The following is a 10,880-nucleotide window of genomic DNA, read 5'->3' as shown; positions in this document are numbered from 1 at the left end:
CTCTGTCCCCCAGGCTGGAGTGCAATGACATGATCTCGGCTCACTGCAACCTCCGCCTCCCGGGTTCAAGTGATTCCCCTGCCTCAGCCTCCTGAGTAGCTGGGACTACAGGTGCGTGCCACCATGCCCAGTTAATTTTTTGTATTTTAGTAGAGACAGGGTTTCACCATGTTGGTCAGGCTGGTCTCCAACTCCTGACCTCGTGATCTGCCCACCTCGGACTTCCAAAGTGCTGGGATTACAAGCGTGAGCCACCGTGCCCAGTCCAGATAGGAATCTTTTTTTTTTTTTGTCTCCTTTTGTATTTAATATTATTGAAGACTTTATTAATGTCTTAAAAAACACAAAACGTTCTTGAACATACATTTATTATCTGGAGGAATGAATGCACTCCAAATGCTTATTATCAGAACTCTGGAAAAAGACTTATAAATTCTCTCCAGTATTTTAAAAATTGGTATCTAAATTTCATTTTGAACTAGGTTAGTTACCTAAGCTATCTTCATTCAGCTTTTAAAACTGAAAAAAAAATTTGTTTCAAATATAATAAAGACAAGTACATATTCAAAATTTATTTTCTATTACACTTTTCTGGCCAAAAGGAGTTGAAGAGTTTTTTTCCTTACGTTACTTATGACAAACGTTGTCAGATTTAAAAAAAAAAAAAACAAAATATAGCAGAATAGTAGTTGTGAAGACTAACTCTATATGAATGGTTTTAATCATAATGCAGTTAAAATAACATTTAATATAGATTCATTTCACTGGATGATGTCACCTTTTAAAACACCAGTATTTCTCATATCATTTCTGGATGGTCTTGACATATTCTTATATCTTCTTCAACATGACTTCTTCACTTTTTTCTCTAGAGTTTTCTTGAATTAAAATAATGGCTTGAAGAAGATCATATGAGATTTAGTGGCCCTGTGATATTTCTTAAATGCTGGGCAAAGCTGGGCTGGTTGATAATGTAACTCATTAAAATGAGCTGTATTTTCAGTGTCCCATGCTGGCCGGGCAGTCTGATAGAAGGCCTTAGTTCCTCTTGCAGATAAAGACTAGAGTCCATTCTTCCACTAGTCCAGGGCAGTGGCCTAAAAAATACAGAAGGCCCGGCGCGGTGGCTCACACCTATAATCCCAGCACTTTGGGAGGCTGAGCCGGGCGGATCACGAGGTCAGGATTTCAAGACCAGCCTGACCAACATGGTGAAACCCTGTCTCTACTAAAAATACAAAAAAATTAGCCAGGCGTGGTGGCGCACGCCTGTAATCCCAGCTACTCAGGAGGCTGAGGCAGGAGAATCACTTGAACCAGGGAGGGGGAGGTTGCAGTGAGCCAAGATTGCACCACTGCACTCCAGCCTGGGCTCCGTCTAAAAAAGAAAAAAAAATGTCTAGGAAAGACATTACACGGAATGCCATTGTTTAGAAGACATTTGGATTTAATGGTGTTGTTATAGGTAAAGTATTTCCGGAGCAAAAATCTCATTCATTCAGTGTTTGGGGGAAGGTTAAACTTTATAATCACAGTTGCCTTTCTCTGTGGAAAAGATTTATTTTTATTTTTATTTATTTTACTTTAAGTTTTGGGAGAAAAAGTTTTCTTTAATTTGCTATGATCACTTCCTCTCAATTTCTTTTTCTTACAGTCATGCATACTCTGTAATCTAAATTTCTTAAGTTTATTTAAAAATCAGAGGAAAAAAACCTAAGGAGATAAAAACGAGCACAAAGTAAACAAAGAAACAAATAATTTTGCCATTATACTTTCTCCTGGATAACTGCAGATATTTCTTGTCATTTCCATTCTGTTTCAACACTACAGAACAGTATACTCATGGCCCAATGGTGAAGCAATGTGCACATGAGTGACAAAACATGGGAACCGGAAAAGGAATATAAATGTAAATCAAGCTTTTAAAATCCCAGTAATGCAACAACTTCTTTCCTTATTTATTGGATCAATGTCCATTCCACATGAATTCACATTTTGGTTCCAGGAGGCCATGCACCATAAGCCCTAATAACAAAGACCACTATTTGTAGAGTCTGTGACCAGTATCTACTGGTGGCAAGCTTGCAAAAGTCTTCTGGAAGACTCATAAAATTATGTTCTACTTGTTTTCTGGATTCAGGGGACCATGGAAATAGAAAATGATAGAAACGAGGCATGCTTTTGAGGTTTCTTGGGCTGGGTAGTAGAAAAATAGGTGTTTTCCTTTGGGATTTTTTTGCAGCTGAGAATACTTCCTCATTTTCCTCAGTCTTTAAGGGAGTGGTAGGCTTTGACAGTCCAGCTGTTGACAAAATCTGTCTTCTTAAACTGAGCCTTCTTGTAGGCATGATGGAGTTCTGTGTGTGCCTACAGAGAATACAGGAGGATGGAAGCAGCTTTACTTGCTTTGTTGGAGGCATAGGCATTGCCTGCACTGATGGTCATAATTTTCTGGATGCCCCCGGTATTTAGAAGGTGCTGTGCATTCTGGTAACTGTTTTGGATTACGTTGTTCAACATGTAACAGGCAGAGGCTGTAGTTTCAATGAGAAGGTCAGTACTCGGGACTGTATCAGGAATGATGGAGACCAAACTGGGGAGAGTTTCTTTGGCAATTTCATTCTGCAGAGAAAGATTCTGGGACAGATTCCTCAGCAGCAAGTTGGCTGTCTTTTTCACACTTGGGTCACTGACATGCACCATCTTTCGGGTGTGCTGCAGGCCATTTTCCTTCTGGACGACTGTCTGAGCCACTGATGTCGGCTCGGCATTGGTCCACTTCCAGCTGTGAGGTTCTGGAGAGCGCCTAATGAGGCTTCCTGTGTGTAGTTTCGGACACTCTTGGCGATCAAGGACAGATACATCCTTATCACGATGGAGTGTCACAGCCACTCCACGCCCTTGGGGTTGCTCTTTTCCTCTGGCATCGGCATGTCCTGGTATTGCTCTTTTAGTTTCCTGCTTCGACTGCCAAAACATCCAATACTTTTGTTGTTAGTCTGGATATTTGGGTTTTGAATATAGATATTCTGTGAATATTTCTCTGGGAGCTCTACCTCCAGCTGGTAGGAGAGGTTATGAAGAATGTGCACACAATTCTCCGTGGCCTTGTCATCTGGCTGGTAATCCGCAATGGTTCCTCTGACATAATGGACCAGTGAGTCAATGAGTCGGTCACATCTTCTCATTGCTTTTCTCCCATCAGGGCCAGCAGAACTCATGTTTCTTAGACATCCAGTGGCGTTGTAGACTGTATCAAAATGGAGCAAACCATTTGCTTTTGGGTAGTCTCCTTCAGGCCATCCAGAAAAGGAGATGATTATATTCTCGGTCAGCATAAGCAATGCTTCTGTTATCATGAGATTCTTGAGTTTGTCATTAGATGACAAATTCCACAGCAAACCTGTTAGTTGTTTTTTAGTCTCCAAGACTCTGGTTTGCTTCAGCCCCTGGAGCAGCCGAGTTACCCCATTTAGTTCAGCCACCTCCAATTTGTTGTCATTGTCTTCAAATAGTAAGTTTCTCAAGGCCCCTCACACAGCTCGCTGAACATCTTCATTCTGAACTTTTAGGAGCTGCAGAAGCTTGGGGATGCCACAAAACTGGTTAACCCTCTTCCCAGCTTCAGATTTCTGGAAGCACTCTTGCTGTATGAAAGTGGCTGCGGCAGAAATCCTGGACGGCGGCATCTGGTCTGCATCGAGCATACTCCCCGCTCGCTCCAGAGTCATCTCCATGTCTGCATTCCCCAGCTGGGAGTCAGTGCTTCTCTCGGTGAGCAGATTCCCACTTCCCCCTGCCGCCGCCTGGCCGACGGTCAAATGCGCTCTCCTCCCGCTGGAATCCACGGCAACACTGGGCCCAGCTTTCCTCGGTGTGCGGGTGCTGTGGAAGGAGCTCCGGTGCCAGGAGGACCTGGAAGCCCTGTTCTGAGTGAGGGGCCGCAGGGGCACCAGCGGCCTGACCTGGCCGACGGTGAGCCCTGCCCTCAGGTAGTTCTCTTTCTCCAAGAGGTTGCCCATGCTGCGGCTGGTCCCTGGCCTGGGGTACGTGAGCAGGGCCGGGTTGGCAGGGATGCTGTCAAAAACGGTGTCACTAACAGAGCCATGCTGGTACTGCCTGTGGTAAGTGTCAAAGTGGCGCTGCCTGCTTGTGGTGCCAGTAAGGCGGACCCCCACCATCTCAGAACGATCATATCTCGGTGGCACCAGGAAGGCGGCCCGCCTGCTTTCTTGGTGGTGCAGGGTGTGCCCAGCCTGGCTTCTCTGGCTGTGCTGGCAATCGCTGTGCGTGTAGTGAGCCCTCTCCGGGCTGCTGTCAGGAGAAATCTCCAGTCTCCTCAGAGGATGCCTCAAATACCTTTCTTCCACGGACTTCTGGGAGCTGTACTGTGCTGTTCCTCTTCCCCAGCGACCTTCATAAGTGGCAGTTGTGCCAGCCTTTAGCATGCAATAGGTTTTAGGAACAGGGGAACGGCCTCCAACAAAATCATTTTCAACCAAGTGTAGGTTGTAGACTAGACATACTCAGGAACACTGCTGGTTCGGTGAAGATTTCCGTTGCCCACGGAGCTGCGGCCCTTCCGGGCGAGGATCTGCTGCACCTGCTCCTGGATCCGCAGGCTCTTGACTGGCTGCCGCGGCCGCTGCTCCCAGCCAGCTTCAGCTTGGCCTCAGAGGGCAGCGCCAGGCTGGAGCTGTCCAGTTGTCCCAGGATCTGCTGGCCCAAGATGGTCCGGATGTAGCCGTACTCAGCTGGGGCCCCGGGGGCTGCCATGGGGCCGGTGGGGACGACCCAGCCGCTCGCTTGCCTCGGGACTCGCGGGTGAAGCCGCCGCAGAGCTGGGGGCTCTCCAGATAGGAATCTTAAAAAATACAGAAGGCCGGGCATGGTGGCTCACGCCTGTAATCCCAACACTTTGGGAGACGGAGGCAGTTGAATCACGAGGTCAAGAGATCCATACTATCCTGGCCAACACGGTGAAACCCCGTCTCTACTAGAAATACAAAAAATTAGCTGGGCTTGGTGGCGCACGGCTGTAGTCCCAGCTACTTGGTCGGCTGAGGCAGGAGAATCGCTTGAACCTGGGAAGCAGAGGTTGCAGTGAGCCGAGATTGCACGACTGCACTCCAGCCTGGCGACAGAGCAAGACTCCGTCTCAAAAAAAAAAAAAAAAAAAAAAAAAAAAAAAAAAAAAAAAATCAGATGCGCGTATTTGTAGGGGTCTATTTCTGCATTCTCTCATCGGTGCCATCGATCTATGTGTCTGTCCTCCCACCAATACCACACTGTCTTGATTACTGCAACTATATAGTAGTAAGCATGAGATAGTTATTCCTCCTACTTTATTCTTCTTTATTCTTCTATAGATAAAATCTATTTATGAGTTGGCCTGAGAGTAAAGACTATTTAAACACGAAAAACTAAGTGAAAGCCAGTAACCAGGGAAGTTGCTGAGTCCCAAAGACTATTTTGCTCTGAGGTTATTTGCTATAAAGTTTAATGTGAGCGTAGCAGCCTCACAGGCTACCACTGTGGCACAGGAAATAAAGCCCAGGGCTTACCCAAGGTTGGAAATCTAATAGAAAGTCCTTACCATAAAGTCAGAACCCCAAAGGACTATATCCTCATCTAAGAATGAATTACGAATATACTAGAACTCAAACTGCCCCAGAGCACTCCATGGAATGTTGTTTGTCTGGAACCCAGGTGCCTGCTGGAGTTCTTTTATTTTTTTCTTTTAAATATTTGCAGAGAATGTATAACCACAGGCTGTGGTGTTTCTGCCTGAACTCTTTGTTGATCCTAAAAAGAAAATGGCAAGAATTTAAAGTGGTTTTGGATTGACAGTACCACCAAGAACCCAGCAGAAGCAATGCAGATCCTTTCTGGATGAACTCATCTTTAATCTAGGCCTCGGAGAATTTCCACAGATACAGTTCCAAGAAAAATAAATTGTGGTCAAAAATTCCAAACAAATAAGGAACAAGGTACCAAGAACAAGAACCAGCAGAGATGGAGACAGGAAATAAGAAAGATAATTAGAAAATTAAGCCAAATAGTCCAATGTCTAATTAATAGTCCGATGTCTAAAAAGAGAAAACAGGATATGTGAGGGAGAGGGAGAAAAAAGGGTGTGTGTGAGATTGATTTTAAAAGAAATACAAGACTCGCGCCTGTAATCCCGCACTTTGGGAGGCTGAGGCTGGCAGATCATCTGAGGTCAGGAGTTCGAGATCAGCCTGGCCAATATGGTGAAACCCTGTCTTGTTATGCCCAGACCGTTTGTTCCCCAAAGAAGACCACCAGAGTCCAGAGTCAAAGCCAAGCGGCAAGGATCTTTACTACAAGTTCGAACCTGGTCCCTCCATTCCACAGCATACAAGAGGGCCCTGAACAATGCGAGTGTTTGCTTTTTATAGCCTGAAAGTTACAGGGGAACAAAGGAATTCTTTTGGTTCCCGCTCTTTCAGTAAAACTTTGAATGGCTGTCTCCTTATCGGAGACTTCCCTGGTGGTGTTTGTACTGGGCTCAGGAAATTTGAGAGATATATGGCGACATGTGGTGGGATGGGAGGATGGGATGTGTTTGTACTGGGCTTGTTTGTTTTGAGCCCGGGGCTGAGGAATGTGCCCGGCTCCTTTCAGTCTCTACTAAAAATACAAAAATTAGCCAGGCATGGTGGCAGGCGCCCATAGTTCCAGCTACTCAGAAGGCCTCCCGAGGTGCTGGGATTGCAGACCGAGTCTCGTTCACTCAGTGCTCAATGTTGCCCAGGCTGGAGTGCAGTGGCGTGATCTTGGCTAGCTGCAACCTCCACCTCCCAGCCGCCTGCCTTGGCCTCCCAAAGTGCCGAGATTGCAGCCTCTGCCCGGCCGACACCCCGTCTGGGAAGTGAGGAGCGTCTCCGCCTGGCCGCCCAACGTCTGGGATGTGAGGAGCCCCTCTGCCCGGCTGCCCAGTCTGGGAAGTGAGGAGCACCTCTTCCCGGCCGCCATCCCGTCTAGGAAGTGAGGAGCGTCTCTGCCCGGCCGCGCATCATCTGAGATGTGGGGAGCGCCTCTGCCCTGCCGCGACCCCGTCTTGGAGGTGAGGAGCGTCTCTGGCCGGCCGCCCCGTCTGAGAAGTGAGGAGCCCCTCCGTCCGGCAGCTGCCCCATCTGAGAAGTGAGGAGCCCCTCCGCCCAGCAGCCGCCCCGTCTGGGAAGTGAGGAGCGTCTCTGCCCGGCAGCCACCCCGTCCTGGAGGGAGGTGGGGGGCAGCCCCCGCCCGGCCAGCCGCCCTGTCCGGGAGGGAGGTGGGGGGTCAGCCCCCGCCCGGCCAGCCGCCCCTTCCGGGAGGGAGGTGGGGGGCGCCTCTGCCCGGCCACCCCTTCTGGGAAGTGAGGAGCCCCTCTGCCCAGCCACCACCCCGTCTGGGAGGTGTACCCAACAGCTCATTGAGAACGGGCCATTATGACGATGGCGGTTTTGTGGAATAGAAAAGGGGGAAAGGTGGGGAAAAGATAGAGAAATCAGATTGTTGCTGTGTCTGTGTAGAAAGAAGTAGACATGGGAGACTTCATTTTGTTCTGTACTGGGAGGGGTTCTTCTGCCTTGGGATGCTGTTGAGCTGTGACCTTGCCCCCAGCCCTGTGCTATCTGGGGCATGTGCTGTGTCCACTCAGGGTTAAATGGATTAACGGCCGTGCAAGATGTGCTTTGTTAAACAGATGCTTGAAGGCAGCATGCTCGTTAAGAGTCATCACCACTTCCTAATCTCAAGTACCCAGGGACACAAACACTGCGGAAGGCCGCAGGGTCCTCTGCCTAGGAAAACCAGAGACCTTTGTTCACTTGTTTATCTGCTGACCTTCCCTCCACTATTGTCCTATGACCCTGCCAAATCCCCCTCTGCGAGAAACACCCAAGAATGATCAATTAAAAAAAAAAAAAAAAGAAAATGGCCAAAAGACATGAACCAACATTTCATCAAATAGGATAATATATACAAGGCAAACACTTTAAAAGATATTTGATATCATTAGCCATCAGTGAAATAAGAATTAAAACCACAATGATATAGCACTGAACACATATTAGAATGGTTAAAATAAGAAAAATACAGCTGGGCATGATGCCTATAGTCCTAGCTACTTGGGAAGCTGAAGTGGGAGAATTGCTTGAGCTCAGGAGTTTAAGACCAGCCTGGGCAACACAGGCAAAGGCAGTTTCTTATAAAACTAGAGATGCAATTACCTTACTGCCCAAGCATTGCACTCAGGCATTTATCCCAGAGAAATGAGAATTTATGTTCACACAAAACCTGTATGAAAGTTCACAGCAACTTTATTTGTAATAGCCCAGCGCTGAAATCACTCCAAATGTCCTTCAGCAGGTAAATGGTTAAATGTACCACGGAATATTAATCAGTGGTGAAAACTAATGATACACACAATAACTTGGATGGTTGAAAAAGTAATGATACACACAATAACTTGGATGAATGAAAAAAGCCAATCTTGAAAGGTTACGTGCTGTATGATTACATTTACATAAGGCTCTTGAAATAAAGTTACAGAGATGGAGAACAAATTAGTGTTGCTAAGGTTTAGGGATGGCGGCGGGTTGGAATATAAAGGGGTAGCACATGGGAGCCTTGCGGTAATGTGAAAATGCTGTATCCTAACTGTGGTTGTGGTTACACAAATCTACACATGATACAATTGCATAAAACCACTCAAACACACACGAACACAAAAAGAAGTGTTTGGAAAATCGGTGAAATTTGAATAAACTCTGGATTTTGCTAATGTTAATTTCCTGGTTTTAATATTTTAATAATTTTAAACTGTAGTTATACAAGATGTTACTGTTGGGGGAACTGGGTAAAGGGGTTTAGGGGAACCTCCCTGTATTGTATTTTTTTTTTTTGGCCACCTTATATGAATCTATAATTACTTTAAAATAAAAAGTTTAAGGCCGGGCACGGTGGCTCACGCCTGTAATCCCAGCACTTTGGGAAGCCGAGGCGGGTGGATCATGAGGTCAGGAGATCGAGACCATCCTGGCTAACACTGTGAAACCCTGTCTCTACTAAAAATACAAAAAATTAGCCGGGCGTGGTGGCGGGCGCCTGTAGTCCCAGCTACTCAGGAGGCTGAGGCAGGAGAATGGCGTGAACCCAGGAGGTGGGGCTTGCAGTGAACCGAGATTGCACCACTGCACTCCAGCGTGGGCAACGGAGGGAGACTCCATCTCAAAAAAAAAAAAAAAAAAAAAAAAAGTTTAAAAAATGCCACCCCCCCAACCCCGTTTTTTTGAGACAGGGTCTCACTCTGTTGCCCAGGTTGGAGTGCAATGGTGTGATCATGGCTCACTGCTTTCTTGACCTCCTCAGGCTTAGGTAATCCTCCCACCTCAGCCTCCCAAGTAGTTGGAACTACAGGTGTGTGCCACAATACCCAGCTATATTTTTTTGTATCTATTTCTTGTAGAGACAGGATTTCACCATGTTGTCCAGGCTGGTCTTGAACTCCTGGGCTCAAGTGATCCTCCTGCTTTGGCCTCCCAAAATGCTGGGATTATAGGCGTGAGTCACCATTCAGTGATTTTAAGTTTTTTTTCAGGGGAAAGTTGGTGGGGATAAATAGGCATTCATGCTGCCAGAAATATTTCCTCCCATTCTTTTTTCTTTTTTTTTCTTTCTTTTTTCTTTCTTTCTTTCTTTTTTTTTTTTTTTGAGACAGTCTCATTCTGTTGCCCAGGTTGGAGTGCAGTGGCAAGATCTCGGCTTACTGCAGCCTCCGCCTCCCGGGTTCAAGTGATCCTCCTGCCTCAGTCTTCCGAGTAGCTGGGACTACAGGCGTCCATGCCCAGCTAATTTTTGTATTTTTAGTAGAGACGGGATTTTGCTGCGTTAGCCAGGTTGGTCTTGAATTCCTGGCTTCAAGTGATCCGCCCTCCTTGGCCTCCCACATTGCTGGGATTACAGGTGTGAGTTACTGCTCCTGGCCCTTTTTCTTTTCTTTTGGAGATAGGGTCTCATTTTGTCACCCAGGTGGGAGTGCAGTGGTGTGATCTCGGCTCACTGCAACCAGAACATCTGGGCTCAAGCTGTCCTTCCGCCTCAGCCCCCCAAGTAGCTGGGACTACGGGAGTGAACCACCACGCCCGGCCCCATTCTTTTTGTCTTTGGGGGCTTATAATTTTTTGCGAATTTTCCCAAATTGTCATTTTTCCCCCTAACTTGCCATTTTGATGTGGTTTCAGGAGGAGAATGGGATAAACACATATGATGAATGCATTATGTTTCCAAGTGCAATTGTTTTAAGGCTCTTAAGAAGACTTGTGACATTTGGATAGATAACTTTGGTGGACTTTTTAGAGAATAGATGTAAAGGATGGCAAGACTGGAAGCAGAGTGATGTATCATTGATCTTAGGAGGCACTTGGGTTTTTTGTGTGTGCTTGTTTGTTTGTTTTTTTGCATTTCAATATCTTCTAATTGGGATGTTTCACTTTAGCTATTAGTCAGACAGCAGTCAAACTATATTTGTCATACCTGCTCATGAGCATCAAAGCTTGCCAAATGGGTGTCTGAGGCTTGGAAGAAAACTCTAGAGCCTGGAGAGGAACACTGTTAGGAAATGCTGCATCACCAAAGCCCTTATGACATGCACAGAGGACTACATTGCGTGGAAATTCGTGGACATCCAAGACTGAGTCAAAAAAATGAATCATTAACAATCAGTCTCTGTGAAGTTTTAGGGATAGTTACCATGTTATTGTTTTCTATTTCCCTTTTTATGCATGCACAAGAGTGAAATATAGAAATCGGTATGTATATAAACCCATATTTTCAATACATGTAAAACAAAAATGCTAAGTGGTAAGGAAAGC

General features: G+C 46.2%; 1 pseudogene; it reads right to left on the bottom strand.

Moving 5' to 3' along the window:
* Nucleotides 1–2,205: 2,205 nt before the first annotated feature.
* LOC101152710 (plakophilin-2-like) lies at nucleotides 2,206–4,776 on the bottom strand (annotated as a pseudogene).
* Between the last annotated feature and the right edge of the window lie 6,104 nt (nucleotides 4,777–10,880).

This window comes from Gorilla gorilla, chromosome 10 (genome assembly GCF_029281585.2).
Source record: "Gorilla gorilla gorilla isolate KB3781 chromosome 10, NHGRI_mGorGor1-v2.1_pri, whole genome shotgun sequence".
In the NCBI taxonomy this organism is placed as follows: Eukaryota; Metazoa; Chordata; class Mammalia; order Primates; family Hominidae; genus Gorilla; species Gorilla gorilla.
The sequence above is the reverse complement of the archived record's forward strand: the minus strand, read 5'-3'. Positions and strand labels throughout refer to the sequence as shown.